This window comes from Pinus tabuliformis, chromosome 9 (assembly GCF_031772625.1).
Source record: "Pinus tabuliformis cultivar Carrire ecotype Pingquan chromosome 9, CPIR1, whole genome shotgun sequence".
Taxonomy (NCBI): Eukaryota; Viridiplantae; Streptophyta; class Pinopsida; order Pinales; family Pinaceae; genus Pinus; species Pinus tabuliformis.
In genome coordinates, this window is record NC_142307.1 from 1,200,272,388 (window position 1) to 1,200,290,634 (window position 18,247).

At 37.1% G+C, this 18,247-nt stretch overlaps 2 pseudogenes; both read right to left on the reverse strand.

Annotated features, from left to right (window-relative positions):
* LOC149152843 (vacuolar cation/proton exchanger 1a-like) overlaps positions 1-18,247 on the reverse strand; it is a 198,678-nt pseudogene that overhangs the window by 92,394 nt on the left and 88,037 nt on the right.
* LOC149152844 (uncharacterized protein At1g01500-like) overlaps positions 5,226-18,247 on the reverse strand; it is a 55,936-nt pseudogene continuing 42,914 nt past the window's right edge.

Sequence of the window (18,247 nt, forward strand, 5' to 3'; positions counted from 1 at the left end):
TTGGTTCAGTTTCAGTTGATTGGGTTTCAGTGATTGGTTGATTCAATTGGATCAGAGATTAATGATTGAGTTACAATAATAAGTTTCAGTTTTGATGATTTGTTTTTGAGCTTAAATGTTGGTATTGGGTCCAGTCTGAAAATTTGATGAAACGTGGCCTACAAGTTGTGATGTTATGTAGCAAGTGGATCCAATATGAAAATTTATGAAACGTGGTCCCCGGAAGTGTTGATGGTTGGAGCCTTCAATGAGAGAGATGAAGCTTCCTTCAAGTAGTAATTGGTAAATCAGATTAGGGGGTTGGAGCTCCCTTCTAGTAGGAGTTTAAGAACGAGCAAAGGTTGTAGCCTTCTACGGGTGGGTGCCTACATACTGGTATGAGTTTATGCCAGTACAAGATTCAGGGGGTTGGATCTCCCTTCCAGTAGGAGTTGGAGAACGAGTGAAGGTTGTAGCCATTTGCAGGTGGGTGCCTTGCGTAATGGTATGAGTCTGCACTAGTACACGATTGTAAGATCTTTTCTTTGTATTAAAAAGAAGACAGAGACAACAACCATAGGTGGTTTTTTCCTACATTGGGTTCCCACCTTAAATACTAGTGTTCATGTGTGTTTCTTATGTGTGATTTTTTATTTTGTTCTTACTACAAATGGTTACTATCTATTTATTTTTTAATGAAATACTAATGCACTGCATCAAAATAAACAGAAGATGAATTAACTAAAAATTAAGTTTACTAGATATAAGCTAATTGTCTTAGGAACAATTGCATACACATGCGGGTTCTCTTCTGTAAAGTCGCGTACAAAAATCAGGAAATGAAATTGAAAATTTTAATGATTTGAAAATACTGGTTCACCCCCCCCCCCTTCTTAGTATTTTTTCCAACAATGTTATTACTTGTGATTGAATTGACACAGTTTTAGTGAAGATATTGTCAAAATCAACTTGACTTGATGGAAGGGATAATTCTTCTTGGACCTTTAAATCTTTTCAGAATTTAAGCTTCTTTGTAGAAGAGATTTGCAAAGCTCTATTAGATAAAGACAATGTCATAGGAAGTGGTGGAGCAAGCAAGGTGTATTGTGTCACGTTGCAGAACAATGAAACTGTAGCAGTAAAGCGAATATGGACAATGAACATCAATAAAAATATGAAAAATGGATTAGACATATTGATAAAGGCAGAAGTGGATATTTTGGGGACAATTTGGCATAAATTATAGTGAAACTTTATTGTTATTTGTCAAATTGTAATTCAAATCTATTGGTCTATGAATGCATGCCAAACGAAAACTTATTTGATGCTTTACATGAAAATAATGAGGATAAGACATTAAAGAGAAGTGGCATGGATTTGGATTGGCCAACACAGTACAATATTTCATTGGGAGAAACTCATGAATTAGCATATCTTCATCATGATTTCTTACCTGAAATTATTCACAGGGATGTAAAATCTACCAATATTTTGCTGGATAAATTTTATGAGTCAAAGATCGCTAATTTTTGGATTGCCAAAATTGTTCAAACTTGTAGATGGAAGGATTCTACATTAGCTTTTGTAGTCACCCATGACTACATTTCTCTTGGTATGTTCGACCTAGTATTATGCATCCCTATTTTACACATTTGCAAGTAGCTAACATTTGGTAAACAAGGAATAGGCTTTCTTGTGTAAACTTGAGCTAGGAGTTAGGGGTTGTGTCCTAAAGAATAGGAGGCCCTTTGCACTAGAGAATGGGAGGTCTTTGTGCAAAGAATTCAATCTAGGAAGTGGAGACCTATGTGTAAATAATTTAGGCCAACTTGTGGAGATCATCGCAAGGAAATATGGTGAGGCAAGCCGCAAGGAATAGGAGTTGGATCAAGTGTGTTTGTAGGGTAGGTCTAGCTAGTATAGCATGAGGACTATATTGTTATCAGTGTGATAAATTTCCCTATAAGAGAACAGATTGTTCAAACTCTATCAATAAAATACTACAACAAATAAAGATGGGGTTTTCCTAATTGGGTTTCCCAAGAAAAATTGTGTAATTTGTGTGACTGTGTTCTTTATTTGTGTGTGTTTATTCCATTGTTGAATTGTTAAGAGATTCTGCATATTGGTGGAAGTAAACTAGTTTCAGTTTTCAGTTATTCATCTAGTAGTTGCAGAGTTTCATGGAAATTTAACACTTCGTCTAGTCCTTATCACTCTAAAATTATTTGGCTCGGCCCCTTGCACAAATATCCAAAGCTCATTCTTAATCAAAATTAACACCATCTTGAGTTTCTAGCAGAAAAACCTTCATTAAACTTTAATCATCCTCATGCCTAATGTGGATGTCATGATGACAATCAATTATTTCCTTAAATCTTGACTAAGACCAAAATCATATTCCTTAGCTACACACTTTAAATTCAAGAAATTTATTATAAATGGGTGTAGAGGAACTTCTAAAACCAAAATGGTATAATTCTATATATTTTTGTGTTCAAGTCAATTTTCTGATATGTTTATTCTAGTTTTGTTGATAACATATATATCCTCTATGGCTACCCTTTGATATTAATTTCTCCAGCGATATGAAAACTCAATATTTAAAAGTATTAAATCTTCTAATGAGCCTCGCTCCATTAAATAGTAGATAATACAGACAAATAAATACAAATTGAGATTGTTTAATTCATTTTTGTTCCTCGCTAAACAAAGGTAAGCACTGAGAATTAGCTAAGAGCCTTATTACATGACAACTTTGAGTGGTTACTCAGTGTTTGTAAAAATGAAATAATTTGTTTGTTATCTTTCAATTCAAAGTAAAATGAAGCCGTCTGTTATAGAAAAGCATGTATATTGTTACTTGCAAGAAAATATGAAGAGAATAGAAACAAAGATGATAAAAAATATTTTTCACTTCATAAGAACTTTAATGACCACTATAATTTACTATAACAAAAGATGAGAAAAACTAATTTAACTTTCATAGACAATCCAACAAACAAAAAATTATAACATTCCACATCGGTAAATCAAGGAAAATTACAGAGTATACATAGTGATTAGGAATGACATTACCAGTACATAACCTTTTGCTGTGGTTAGAAGCTCACTACACGTCATTACACCAGCTCGTGTAATAACAAGGTCCATTGTTGCATAAGCCAATTCCATGTTATTCAGGAACCTGAAATTCATTGAAGAATATTTCAATGACACTTCCAAGACATGTGACAAATTATTTCACATAGAAATATCTATGATAGGACACAACATAATATCCATAATGCAAAGGTATTTAAATTTGCTTCAAACATAGTAAACCTTCAAATCATCCAACGCCAGTTGTTGATAGCAAGCAAGAGATGTTTGATACCACTGTACTATTAAAATGACTATAACTCTTCAATTGTAATAAATTGAGTTCAAGGAAAATCTTGAACAACTAAAAATGTAGGCATAGTGGATACCACTTTGTTAACCATAATTGTTATATCATATGCACATAAAATAAACACCATGAAAATAGAACATAATCATGTTGTACCAAAAACCCCTCTCAGTGACAACAACATAATTGTTCTATTTTTATTGTGCATTTGTTATATTTCAAAAGATTTTTAATGCTGAAGAATGGCCAATCAATAAATGCCTTAAAAAGCATCAGATTGTGCAAGGCATGTTAGTCTTATATGGCCATAAAAGACCCATATCAACCTCATCATGAGTTTTATATTAGACATTATGAGCCATTAAAACCCAAAAATAAATTGCATTGTTACATCATAGGTAACAGCTAAATGAAGCCAATAATAAATACCCAAGGTAATTTTTATAGTGTTTGAATTCATTAACTATGGTTTAGTTGTTAGCTACAATTAAGTTGAATTTTCATACATAAGCCAACCGAAATACCACATGCACTACCTCAATCTACAGGTGTTACTCATCAAATTGATTTGATCCCTAATGCAAAGATATTTCATTTAATAAATTATTCAAAAATCTTTTTAATATTTCTACTTATTAAATGTATGTTCACAATGAAAAAATATTTTTTCGAGTTTTTTGAGACTACAATATTTCATCTTGTAATTAATGTTTCACACCATAATATGAAAATTCAAAATGTAAAACATATGGCATACATGTCTACAAATGTGTTCGTCATACAAGTTTTCTAGTTTAACATACCTATCGACGTTTCTTTGCACCTTTTGGGGAAATTTCTAGTTTGTAAAACAAAAATAAAGGTCAACAATGAGAGATTCTAGGGCTCTGATAATCAGAAATCATTAAACCCAAGTATAGGAGGATTAGATAACACTAGTTATTAAGATCTGCAAACCTTTTTGATTCAATACAAGAAACAAATTAGTAGTACACACGTGTTGGTGATCAAACCCTTCAATTTGTTGAAAGTTTTTAACGTAAACACATCAAATATTGATAACCCAAGTGCTACGGTGATCAAGATGATATTTTCTTAGACCAAAAAGGACAAATATGAGGGGGATGAAAGTACTCAGATGATAAAAGAAATTTCAAACTCCAAAGCTACTGAAGGGACCTTTGATTGTTTTGAATAAAACAAAAAATCTCAATACAACATGTGCTCTAAAATACCAAAACGTCCTTTTAAGTGGTTTCCATGGAAGGTCCAAATCTTGAAATCCCAAGGTTCTATAGTGCCAAAAATCCTTCAACTTTTAGGATGACACTAAAGTCTGAAGACCCTAAATTCCTTAGAAAACATAGATCCCTATGAATTTTGGGCACAAATCTCAAACTACATGAGCCAATTGCCCTAAGAGATCAAAGGGTTCTAAAATTTGGGAAAATAATACCAAACATTGAGTACCCAAGGGCTCTAAACCACTGGACAATTTATAACACTTGAATGAAACACAAAATCATAAGACCACAAGCACCCTAAACAAAGTAATTTCACAAGAAGGAAGAACATAGCTCAAATACTAGCTTCTAACCCAATAAACCTAGATCGACACAATCCAACCAATTTAACCTATAAAATCTCCCAAAAAACAACCCCAAAATAGAAAAAATGGATAACTATGACCAAAGTGCAATTATGAGTGAAAAATAGAAAACATGTATGGAGAAAGAAAATGTCGACACATTCCAGACATGATATGGTTCAATAGTAATCAACATGAGATGAGGCTAGGAACAAGTGTTCACAATTATAATTTCCAATCGAACCTGCGATCTAAGCATAAGGAAGTTCATATTATGTAAAGTGAAAAAACCCCAACACAAAAACATACATGATGTGAATGTGAATGGTGGCCACTCAAAATGATGGTCTTAATCCTTGCTTTCTATGTCTCATCTTCATCCTTGGGAATAACATCCAAAGTCCCCCACCTCTGCTAGTTCCATCACGAGATGAGCAACATGATATTTTGTAGAATAAGTGGCGAGCCACCATAGCATCCTACCACATAAACCTCTAGAGAAGTAGGTCCCAATGAGAAATGATTTTGTTTCTTACCTAGTTTGCCAAAAGGGAAACTGCACGGTCCTATGTTCGATTAGAAATGCATGCTCCATAATTCCTTAACCCCCGAATGATCAGACCCATGTTCTAACCTCTCTAGAGAACTATAGAGTAGTAGGGTATCTTCATCATAACACACCTCAGAATCTAAAGTATTGGTGGTTCAAGCACTCTCCATGGTCAAATAAGTGGCCTTCGTTAGTTCCTTAACCCTTTCCCTACGTAGGGTTAGGGACATGGATTCCACTAGTGAGATCCTGGTTCCATTAATCTCCAGTGTGACACCCACGGTCCTGTGGTGGTGCTGAAAGGTAACCGACTGTGGGGACCCTTCCATAGGGCACAAACTCACTTAGACATAAAAGAGAAAAACATCGAACCATCCTAAGGGTCACAATGGGGACACAACAAGTTTCTTCTTTAGAAGTGCACTGACTCTTAGAACCATGGGCTGAGCCTAGCCATGGGAAACCTTGTTCTTCTCCTTGTGCACATGCCCACTAGCCCTCATGATAATGATGAATCCATACCATTTTTCAACTTAGGCTAAATCTCACGCTCCAAACACGATATTCTATGGAACTCTAATTAGTCAAGCCGGAAAGGGTCTACGAACGATTTTTAATTTAAAATAATTAAAAGGTAAATAGTGGAGGCAATTTGATCATGTTAGTGTCAGTCTTTGCAGCCTTCCTCCAGTGATCAAACATGCTCTTACAAAGTGATTTTAAGGTGTCAAGGTCAAATTTTGTCATTTCAAAGAGTCTTCAAGCAAAATCTTGTCTAGGGTTTGTTTTCACTCTTTTCAAAATTGTCCAAATGGCAGTCCATGTCATCATTCATCTGAGTGTATCATCATTTAGAGGGTTTTCATCATCATGTCAAGTTCCATTGGGTCATTTTACAGCTTATTCATGCTTCAGTTGTGCCTTGGTAAGGTCCATTTCCCTCTCCTAGGGTTGTGGAGGTAATTTCTCTTGGATGGTCAAATCATCGAAAAAATTTGTATCCTGATGTTCATACACCTTCCCCTATCATTAATGTACCTTATTAAACACTTCCCATCACTGAGATTCCCCAAATTCCTCATTTTTCCACAAACCCTAGTTTCTTGCCACAACTTGGCAATTTTCTAGGCTAGGCCTGTGTTTTTCCATTTTGGACCCCTTCCCCTCACTCGATCTCTGATATTCCACTTTTCCCTACTTCCTAACATCACTCCCTACTTCCAAATATTTTCCCAAGAATTTACAAGCCCCTTATCCCGTTCATTTCGCTTCATTTCGACAAAATCCCTTGTTTCACACATCGGGATAGGTTTCACTCAAATGATGTTTCAGAGCCATAAAAGATGAATTTTGGAAAACTAAGAGAGGTTTTGGTTCAAAACATGCCAAGGAAGAAAAACCTCATTCACTTTTTACACAAGTATAATGGTTTTGGAGAAATGTCAAGAATACCGTTCCCTCAGGAGAATTGATGCACCTGCTAGACGTAGTGTTGGGAGATTTGATTTCTGACAGTGTAAATGAACTCCAAATTTAACAATTCCACTTGGTTTAGAAAGAACACTCCAAGATCTTTCTAATGAGCTATCACAAACCTAATTTGGACACCAGGAAGGCCTCCAAAATCCTCCTGCACAATGCACTATGTGGCACGCTACGCATATAGCCCCAAGGCTGGAAAACAACAGTTCATCACCCAAATTCTCATCAAACCACTTCATTTGTCTGCAAGTAAGTTATTTATGCCTGCTCAGTGATTCGTGGATTTGTTATGGTGTTTCGAATGTGAAGAAAACAAGTGTTTGATATGGTGAACATCAAACCCTACCTTATACCAAATCTGCTCCTAGGGTTATGCATAAAGTTTGAATATTGTGTTGGTGCTAAATTCTTGCCATTTGTCAACCTTTTCTTTGTATTGCATCACTGCTGTCACTATCATGTGATCATATCATTGTCCCTTCCCCATATTCATTATCCTCATATCCCTTTATACTTTTGGTTCCCATGTGAAATCCCAAACCCTATTACTTACTACTACATTCCTCCATTGATAAAAGCCTAATCTCCATAACATTCAAAGGCTGTTTCTTTGTCCTTGATTCCACTTGACTCACTGATATGTTGCCATTTCATTTCACTCCTGTCCTTAAAAACTACCCCCCATCACCATATCCCATTCCTATCTCACTTATAGGTGTTCTCAATCCCTCATTCCCCTTTGGCACGCATTTGGCGATTGGAGACAAAGACACCAAGCTCTCATTTCTCATTTTCAACAAGCTTAACATACATATTGCAACACCATGACTGACAACAACACATCATACAACCAAGACAGAGATTGTACCATTGAACTGCATACACCAGGAGGACACTGAAGCACCGTGAAACACCTGATCCACTCCGGATTTTGGCCGAGGCTTCACTGGCTAGGCATGATACATGATGGAGGGTCTTCGCTCCGAATTTGAGCAAATTCGGAGAAATTTTTGTCATTTTGAAATTTTTTGGTCCCAAAACAGATTTTTCAGCTATACAAGTAGCACGTCGACGTGCTCGCTTATGATTGGGACACTTGCTGGAGGAAAACTTTATATTTTTGGGTTTTTCATTGTAATTTATGCATGCTCAAGTATTTCCGAAGCATTTCATCAAGTTCTGGATGATCAAAAGGGCCAAAAACACCATGAAAACCACCTTGCTGCCACCTTTTGCACAAGCAAGAAGTACTTCTGAGAGAATGAATTTTTGGAGGGGAAAATGAGCTTCAAATTGAGAACTTCCACTTGTGTTGGATAGCCAACATCCAGGGCTTTCCAACAAGCTATCATGAGCTCAATTTGGATGCCAGGAAGTGCCCCAAAAACAGGTTGAAATTCGCGCTACGCGTATGGCTCAGGGGCACTACGCATACAGATTTTGGTCAATTTTTCACTTTCCAACTCAGAATTTCGGCCAGTTATGACCAGTTTCACCTCTTGATGTGATTTTTGACACAACTTGATATAATTTGATGTACATGATTTAAACTTGGCACTTATTTACCATATTCTAGATGATTCATTCACAAAATAGAAAAAATTTAATGTAATGAATCAGTTTCCTTCTTTTTAGAGGCAGGTTGTTTTGGTCACCTAGATTCTTGCTCCATGTTTAGAATTGGTTCAAACTGCTCCTAGAAGGAGGAGCTCGACCCCTAGAGGTTAGGGAATGGGTTGGCTTGGTCTATATTATGTAAATTTTCAGTCAGTAGCAAGGGTTGGACTCTTGGGAAGATTTTGGCACACTATTGTACATATTTTTCATATTTTGGCTAAGGAAAGATCAGAGGTTTTGCAGCACCTGTTGGGATTCTTGTGGCTTTCAGTTCTTGATGGTGTTATCTCTCAATTTATTGTAAGTTTATTCATGTTTAATGTATGCCATTCCCTTCTTATGCTTCTGAAACTAAATGAATGAGTAAATGAGGTTGAATCCATTGTTTACATTACTCTGCCTTTAAATTTGTTTAGTTTTACATGTTTTCACCAGTTTGGAGAGGATCCATGTTCTCCCTTGCCCTCTTCAGCTCCTTGTCGTTCGATCCATCCATACACCTGATCAAAGGCATCAAGACTACTGCCTTCCTCGCCCCAACTCGAATTTTGCAAAGATCTGGCCTTATCCCAGGACCCAAAATTGTTTTTTCCCATTTCTCCAACAAAAACCCAAAAAATCTAAATCAAGCTTTCCAATCTCTTTACTAGCCTAAAATCCGTATTAATTTTGAGTCATCTCAGCCCTTTTGAAGACCTTTTGCCGAGATAGACTTGGAGAGAGCCCTCCCCTGTCCTCGTAGGGCTAGCTACGAGGTTGAGCGTGGTTTGATGTGGCCTCGACTTTTGCCTTCCTCAACTTGAGGCAGATTTGAGCGCTAACATAGTGGCGACCATACTGGGGAGAAATTTTCTTATTACTATCATTTGCTATAGACGGAGTCTGAAGTCACGCCAGGTAGCGTTCGAACTGCTCTTTCTCTACGAGTGCATAGTAGATAAAAGCTGCTTCAGTCAATCTCCGGTTTAGCTTGTGAATGTGCCCCTTGATTTGCGAATTTCCCCAGTACGTGTATCAAGTTCAGATCTGATGGTTGATGGTGAACAACGATCAGACATAAGAAGGCTGAAATCATTCACCTGGTGACTTCATTCACTGAACAAATCCAGAAATCGATGCTTCATGGTGACTTCACTGCAGGGAGATCAGTAGCTGTGAGATTTTCAAGATGGACCGAATCACAAGAAGATATGCTCCCATGAGCCGAGACCACATTCCAGGTTTTCCAAATAAGATGCCCAAGGTAGATTAGTCAAGGAATCTGCCTACATTTAATGATGATGGTAAGAAGGATGCCGCTTTAAATCTAGTTAGATTCCATATGCATATTCGCAAGTTGAAGGTAGATTTTCCTGAAGATTGCTTGATGAAGATATTCTTGGCCACTCTGGAAGGTGAAGCCCAATCTTGGTATGAAAATTTGCCGTTGGCCTGTATTTACTGTTTAAAGGATTTTCATGCCTTGTTCATTGAAAGATATCAAGTATCTTACCCATCATTAAAATTAGTTCATGACTGTTGCAAATATGCTTCTACTTTTATTGAAAGCCTTGAGAAATATTATGAAGATGATAATTTCATGGATGATGAGATCATGAAAGCCCTGTATGAAAATCCATTTCAGCAGCATAGAGACGATCATGAAAATTTGCAGCAGGACCAAGATCTTAGGACGGTGGAAAATGAAACAATTTCGCATCTTGACAGTCAACAGGAATTGCATGAAATAGATCAGCAGGTTGAAATTTGCTATATGGCTGAAATTGATGAAAGAGAAGAGCTTGTTTCAGATCTTCCCACAAAAGAAGATAGCATGCAGATTGCAGAATGTGATAATGTTAGGACAGCTACTTCAGTTCTAGATTCAGATTGTGATGACCAAGCATACCTTGTGCTAAATCCTGAAAAGAAGAGTTTTGTTGTTGAGATCATAGACAGAGTTTTTGATCCAAATGTTCTCATGCCATCAGAACAAAGCCTGCATGAGGAGGTAATTCAGTCAGTTCATGAAAAGCAAGATGAGATCTTCATTCAAGTAAGTGAAACAGTTCCTTTGGATGAATTTATGGTAGATGATAGAAATGTCATTTTTTCACTTCAAGAATCAGCTGAAGTTGTTTTCCTTATGATTGAAGAATGTAATAAGGAACTTGATAATTTGGTTGTGATATCATATGAAGATGACCTACCATATTGTCAGACTACAGAAGATCATAGCATACATGATTACCTTTCAGATTCTTCATATGTTTCATGTGTTGAAATGTTTTTACAAGAGGAGATCTGCTCATCTACCTGTTCAGAGTTTTTTGAAGCCTAGGAGCATACTTTTACTGACGTACATGATAAAGACAGATCAGAATCAGAAGAGAAAGACTTGTTTCTTCAATAGGAGGTAAATCTTCATGTTTTCAGCATCAAATGGCAGATTTGTTACAGTCAGCAGTGAAAGTGATTATTGCAGTGTTCAATGATGAAGGAGATCATGGTTAGCTATGTTTTTGGATGCCCAGTTATCAGTTTGTATTGTTGACCAGCAGATCTGATCAGGGAAATCAGTCAAGAAGCCATCTGCTTGATTGGTTACATTGGAAAGCCAATTATACATGATTGTACATATTTCATTAGTATGCAGGTGGTTGTCATCATGATTCCAAATCTTGATGGATTGCTGCCATTTTTCCAAAAGCTTTGTAAAGTCTTGTTTTAAGTCAGTCATGAGTCATTTGTGTTTGGTCTGTTGAGTCAGTTTTTTCAAGTTATTTCAGTTTTCCATCGAGTCGATTTGAGTCAAGTTTGAGTTAGTTTTCAGTCAAGTTTTCATTCAATAAATGTGTCAAACGTTTTGTGTTATCCGTCCAAAATAATGGTTCCATCGCCCAATGGATGAAGGCACTGGTCTGCTCTCCCAAAGATCTGCCGTTCTTGGCACCTCCAAGGAGCTACCATCCCCATTGGAGCCAATGTTAGTGTCAATCTTTGCAGCCTTCCTCCAGTGATCAAACATGCTCTTACAAAGTGATTTTAAGGTGTCAAGGTCAAATTTTGTCATTTCAAAGAGTCTTCAAGAAAAATTTGGTCACTAGGCATTAGGTCTAGGGTTTGTTTTCACTCTTTTCAAAGTTGTCCAAATGGTAGTCCATGTCATCATTCAGCTGAGAGTATCATCATTCAGAGGGTTTTCATCATCATGTCAAGTTCCATTGGGTCATTTTACAGCTTATTCATGCTTCAGTTGTGCCTTGGTAAGGTCCATTTCCCTCTCCTAGGGTTTTGGAGGTAATTTCTCTTGGATGGTCAAATCATCGAAAAAATTTGTATCCTGATGTTCATACACCTTCCCCTATCATTAATGTACCTTATTAAACACTTCCCATCACTGAGATTCCCCAAATTCCTCATTTTTCCACAAACCCTAGTTTCTTGCCACAACTTGGCAATTTTCTAGGCTAGGCCTGTGTTTTGCCCTTTTGGACCCCTTCCCCTCACTCGATCTCTAAGATTCCACTTTCCCCTACTTCCTAACATCCCTCCCTACTTCCAAAAATTTCCCCAAGAATTTAGAAGCCCCTTATCCCTTCATTTCGCTTCATTTCGACAAAATCCCTTGTTTCACACATCGGGATAGGTTTCACACAAATGGTGTTTCAGAGCAATAAAATATTAATTTTGGAAAACTGAGAGAGGTTTTTATTAAAAACATGCCAAGGAAGAAAAACATCCTTCACTTCATACACAGGTATAATGGTTTTGGAGAAATGTCAAGAATACCGTTTCCATAGGAGAATTGATGCACCTACTAGACGTAGTGTTGGGAGATTTGATTTCTGACAGGGTAAATGAACTCCAAATTGAACAATTCCACTTGGGTTGGAAATTATACTCTAATAGCTTTCCAACGAGCTATCACACGCCTAATTTGGACACCGGGAAGGCCTCCAAAAGCCTCCTGCAAAATGCACTATGTGGCGCGCTACGCATATAAAAGTGCGCGCTACGCATATAGCCCCAAGGCTGGAAAACAACAGTTCATCACCCAAATTCTCATCAAACCACTTCATTTGTCTGCAAGTAAGTTATTTATGCCTGCACAATGATTCGTGGATTTTTTATGGTTTTTCGAATGTGAAGAAAACAAGTGTTTGATATGGTGAACATCAAACCCTACCTTATACCAAATCTGCTCCTAGGGTTATGCATAAAGTTTGAAGATTGTGTTGGTGCTAAATTCTTGCCATTTGTCAACCTTTTCTTTGTATTCCATCACTATTTTCACTATCATGTGATCATATCGTTGTCCCTTCTCTATATTCATTATCCTCATATCCCTTTATACTTTTGGTTCCCATGTGAAATCCCAAACCCTATTACTTACTACTACATTCCTCCATTGATAAAAGCCTAATCTCCATAACATTCAAAGGTTGTTTATTTGTCCTCGATTCCACTTGACTCACTGATATGTTGTCATTCCATTTCACTCCTGTCCTTAAAAACTACCCCCCATCACCATATCCCATTCCTATCTCACTTATTGGTGTTCTCAATCCCTCATTCCCCTTTGGCACGCATTTGGCAATTGGAGACAAAGACACCAAGGTCTCATTTCTCATTTTCAACAAGCTGAACATACACATAGCAACACCATGACTGACAACAACACATCATACAACCAAGACAGAGATTGCACCACTGAACTGCATACACCAGGAGGACACTGAAGTGCCGTGAAACACCTGATCCACTCCGGATTTTGGTTGAGACTTCATTGGCTGGGCATGATACATGATGGAGGGTCTTCGCTCCGAATTTGAGCAAATTTGGAGAAATTTTTGTCATTTTGAAATTTTTTGGTCCCAAAACAGATTTTTCAGCTATACGAGTAGCGCGTCGACGCGCTCGCTTATGATTGGGACACTTTCTGGAGGAAAACTTTATATTTTTTAGTTTTTCATGGTAATTTGTGCATGCTCAGGTATTTCCGAAGCATTTCATCAAGTTCTGGATGATCAAAAGGCCCAAAAACACCATGAAAACCACCTTGCTGCCACCTTTTGCACCAGCAGGAAGTACTTCTGGGAGAATGAAGTTTTGGAGGGGAAAATGAGCTTCAAATTGAGAAATTCCACTTGGGTTGGATAGCCAACATCCAGGGCTTTCCAACGAGCTATCATGAGCTCAATTTGGATGCCGAGAAGTGCCCCAAAAACAGGTTGAAAGTCGCGCTACGCGTATGGCTCACAGGCGCTACGCATACATATTTTGGTCAATTTTTCACTTTCCAGCTCAGAATTTCGGCCAGTTATGACCAGTTTCACCTCTTGATGTGATTTTTGACCCAGATTGATATAATTTGATGTACATGATGTAAACTTGGCACTTATTTACCATATTCTAGATGATTCATTCACAAAATAGCAAAAATTTAATGGAATGAATCAGTTTCCTTCTTTTTAGAGGCAGGTTGTTTTGGTCACCTAGATTCTTGCTCCATGTTTAGAATTGGTTCAAACTGCTCCTAGAAGGAGTATCTCGACCCCTAGAGGTTAGGGAATGGGTTGGCTTGGTCTATATTATGTAAATTTTCAGTTAGTAGCAAGGGTTGGACTCTTGGGAAGATTTTGGCACACTATTGTACATATTTTTCATATTTTGGCTAAGGAAAGATTAGAGGTTTTGCAGCACCTGTTGGGATTCTTGTGGCTTTCAGTTCTTGATGGTGTTATCTCTCAGTTTATTGTAAGTTTATTCATGTTTAATGTATGCCATTCCCTTCTTATTCTTTTGAAACTAAATGAATGAGTAAATGAGGTTGAATCCATTGTTTACAGTGCTCTGCCTTTAAATTTGTTTAGTTTTACATGTTTTCACCAGTTTGGAGAGGATCCATGTTATCCCTTGCCCTCTTAAGCTCCTTGTCATTTTGATCCATCCATACACCTGATCAGAGGCATCAAGACTACTGCCTTCCTCGCCCCAACTCGAATTTTGCAAAGATCTGGCCTTATCCCCAGACCCAAAATTGTTTTTTCCCATTTCTCCAACAAAAACCTAGAAAATCTAAATCAAACTTTCCAATCTCTTTACTAGCCTAAAATCTGTATTAATTTTGAGTCATCTCAGCCCTTTTGAAGACCTTTTTCCGAGATAGACTCGGAGAGAGCCCTCTCCTATCCTCGTAGGGCTAGCTACGAGGCTGAGCGTGGTTTGATGTGGCCTCGAGTTTTGCCTTCCTCAGCCTGAGGCAGATTTGAGCGCTAATAGATCATTTTAAGATGAAATGGTAATTTTGTCTTAAATGTATTAAAACCCCCCTTGGTATAGTAGTGAGTGGCATATTTTCCAAAAATATGATAGAATAAGAAATATGGAAGTTCCTCACAGTTTAAAGGTGCCCAATTTATAAATTATTAATGAGGAATTGCATGTCGTTGTCTAGTATAAGGCTTGTATCTTTCTTAATTTTTTCAATTTCAAAACATCTTAGGAATATTATCCAAGTGAGGAAGTTGTATATGATGGATGCAAGTTTTAGGGCTTTGGTCAAGGAGACACAATTTTATTGATTTGTTGGTACAAACTAGGTGCATGAGTTATTTTTCCTACTTTATAATATTCTCACAGTAAATGCCTAGAAAACAATGAATACATATTCTCTATGTCGTTTCCATTGTTTTAAAGATGGTTTATGTTCTTATGGGGATTACTAGTTATGGACAGAAAACAATAGTAAATCTCTATTTGCATACAGTCAGTTTTGCACTCTCAATGGTAGATAATGAGATACAAATGAAGAATGATGCAGTGTTATATCAGCTATATCATATTAGTACTTGAGCTAGTAGCACCATTCTCTAAAAGTGGATGGTCAACCACGTTGCATGGGTACGTTTGGGTGTAGTTATGGGAAAGTTTCACACTCTATAAACCATAGTTACCTTCCAACCTAGTAAGTTACCAAGTATTAATAGAGAGAATGGATTCCCAATACACACATTGGAATGTATGCAAGTCGAGATATTGGTTTTTGGGAAAAAATTGGCTTACGATTATTGTTACAAGCTACTACTTGGCAAGGGATGCCCGTGTAACTGTGGGGATAGTAATTTTTGTGAAAGGTTGTACTAGGTGGTGAGCTAACAGTTACAAGTTTATTTATGGCAGGTGTAAATGAATGATAGCGATGACTAGTTCAACTGTCTAAATAAGTATGCATGCACATCCGTTAACTTGTTTGGACTCATACAAAGTGCAAACAACATATATATGCAACAATGAAGGGGTATATCTGATCTAAAATGGATCCACATGATACCATTAAGTGGTTATGCAAGGTTGTAGAGGATGCACAACACATATTAACAAAATATCTCAAAGGGATGTGGTTTCACAGAATATGATGATTACAACATTTCTAGTATTCTTCAAGTATGTGCAATGTTTCGGGTGTTATAACAAGGAAAACAAGGGTAGGAGAACTTGAAATGAAATTATATGGTACTAAAAATTTAAAACATAATATTTCTTCAGAATAAGGGTTAGAGTATTGAATTCCAATCCTCGTCCCAGCGATCCTATGCACTCTGCCCTCAGGCTCGTTGATCCCCCCTCCGCTTATCCGTTCCTCTATCACTTCCCCTCTTCACCTCCCTCTCACGATCCCCAAACATCTCCTCCATCATCCAACCCTGATTCATTGCCGTCCTCATTGTCTCTCACCTCTCCCATCGTAGGCCACAACCCCTCTTCCCCTATCGTTGACCCTTGTTCTCCCTTGTGCTCCATTTCCCCCCCTTCTTCCCGCGAGTTCATTTCCTTTGGTTCCTCTTTAGTTTTAGGTTTAAATAATCTTGTGGTTTCTAATAATAATAATAATATCACTATTGATAATTATAATAATAATATCTCTATTAATAATAATAATGGTAATAATAATATCACTATTAATACTAATACTAATAATAATAATATCACTAATAACAATAATAAAATAGCACTATTATGAATAATAAAATTATTATTAAAGATAATAATTCTTTGTCTTTGTCTCAACATTTAAATAATAAAAATAAAAGGAATTATAATAAAAATTCTATTAAACTGGCTAGATATAGGAATAATTATGATAGTAATAACAGTAACATCTTGTCTTCCTCCTTGCTTAATAATAATAATAATAATAATAATAATAATCATAACAACAACTCCTTGCTTAACAATAATAACAATATTACTAATAATAATAATAGCAACTCCATGTTAAGTTTTAAGAATGTTTTTAATATCTCGAGCAAAACTTTTGATCCCTCTATCTTTAGCCTCCTAAGTAAGGGCCTTAATTTTGCCCTGGCCCCGAGGAAGATTCCGCTTGATGACATTATTTGTAACATCGAATTTGGAATCAAGGACCTTCCAAACAATGTCAAGGAAACTATAAGACAAGATTGTGTTGTTGTTCTTAGGAAGGCTAGACCTCCTAAGAAAAACCTGATCAAAGCAAAGTTTCTTGCTCTTAAGTCCCTAAGGGACAACCCTAACATTGTTGTCCTTAAAGCTGACAAAGGTGGAGCTATCGTCATTCTTAATAAGTCTAACTATGTCCTCAAAATGATTGACCATCTTTCTAATAGTGGAAGTTACATCAAGCTTAAGAAAAATCAAATTAAATCTATTTCTAAGGAGGTAGCATGTGCTATCAAGTCAAGTCTGTCGCTTAATCCCTTGTCTCCTAGGCTCGTTGAGAGCAATCCCCTTACCCATAGAATTTATGGCATGTCGAAGATTCATAAATTTAGGGTTCCCTCGAGCCGTATTGTTAACATGATAAGCAATCCCACTTATCTTCTAGCTAAGTCCTGACCTCAAAATATTAAGCCTTTGGTAGGTCACACTGATTCTTTTGTTTAAAGACTTTACCTCCTTTATTCAAGAGTGGAAGGATATCGAGTTGGAACCTGGAGATTTGTTGGTTATTCTTAACATTGTATCCTTATACACCAAAATCCCCATTCAAGAGGCCATCGATATCATCAATCACATCACTGACAAAGACACTGCCAAATTAGTTGAGCTCTGCCTCACCTCAACTTTCTCTAGTTTCCAAGGTGATTTCTATGAGAAAACTTGCGGTGTTGCGATGGGTTCCCCTCTCTCCCCTATCATCGCTAACCTATTTATGGAAGATTTTAAAACCAACTCTTTAGCCACAGCTCAGTTTTGCCCTAAAAAGTGGAAGAGGTTCATTAATGATACATGTGTCATCTGGCCTCATGGCCACGAGAAATTGGATCTATTTCTAAACCACCTTAATTCTTAATCATATTCCATCAAGTTCACAATGGAGGTGGAAGATAATGGTTGCCTACCCTTCCTTGACATTCTCCTTTATAAAATGGATGATGATTCCATCTATCACCAAGTGTTTTGAAAGAAAACTCACACAGATCAATATCTCCATGCCAACTCTCATCACTTTCCAGCTCAAAAATTTGGTGTTCTCAGCACTCTTACTACCTGGGCCCTAAGAATCTTTGATGATAGCCACCTAGATCAAGATAAATCTCATCTTCTTGAGGTTTTTAGGAATAATGCGTATAGTAGGTCTCAAAACCTCAAGGCCTTTCACAAGGCATGCAAAGTG